Below are 797 nucleotides of genomic sequence, written 5' to 3' on the forward strand. Positions count from 1 at the left end.
AGTGGCAAAAAAAAACCCCATGTAATTCTGTAGAGAACGTTGAAACCAGGGACCTTTAGATCTTCAGTCTAACGGTCTCCCAACTGAGCTATTTCAGCTCCATGACGGCAGGGTCTGTTGCCTGGTTGCAACTCTGTCAAAGAACCAAAACATGAAGCAAAACACAACCAGATGTTTAATAAGTGCCAAACAAGACACATAATTCTGTACTAAATGCTGAAACCAGGGATTGAACCAAGGACCTTTAGATCTTCAGTCTAACACTCTCTCAACTGAGCAATTTCAGCTCCGTGAGGGTAGGAACCTAATTTTGTTGTGTGTTCCCTCCTTTTTTTCTTCCTTCCGACAACAGCTCCCTTATAAGCAAGCAACAAAACTACACCTGTTTCCACCCGGTCTCGAACCAGGGACCTTTCACGTGTTATGCGAACGTGATAACCACTACACTATGGAAACATGTAAGATCACAAGGTTTTTGTTGATTTCGCCATAATTGCCAGTCAAAGCATTGTTCAATGCTAAGTACATTGAGACGAAAACATAAATACATCTTATAGTGCGACAATCAGAGTATGTCTGATACCGTTAAACATTTAGAAGGTGATAATAAACGTACATGGAAAAATTAGAGACACTTGGCATAAAGGATCCATATGTAATGCTGAAGTCGATGTTGTCACCAAAAAAACAGGTTAATTCACAGAATTGTCAATCTTGATCATCACTTGACTAAACAAGTTTGGCAATTTGTCTGTCACGACCCGGAGAGTAACTTGGCCCGTGCCAATGAAAGCACC

General features: G+C 40.9%; 1 non-coding gene across 1 annotated transcript; it reads right to left on the reverse strand.

Annotated features, from left to right (window-relative positions):
* Window positions 1–383: 383 nt before the first annotated feature.
* trnav-aac (transfer RNA valine (anticodon AAC)) lies at window positions 384–456 on the reverse strand. The gene has a single exon. It is a non-coding gene; the product is annotated as a tRNA-Val (tRNA).
* Window positions 457–797: the final 341 nt, after the last annotated feature.

This window comes from Syngnathoides biaculeatus, chromosome 20 (assembly GCF_019802595.1).
Source record: "Syngnathoides biaculeatus isolate LvHL_M chromosome 20, ASM1980259v1, whole genome shotgun sequence".
In the NCBI taxonomy this organism is placed as follows: domain Eukaryota; kingdom Metazoa; phylum Chordata; class Actinopteri; order Syngnathiformes; family Syngnathidae; genus Syngnathoides; species Syngnathoides biaculeatus.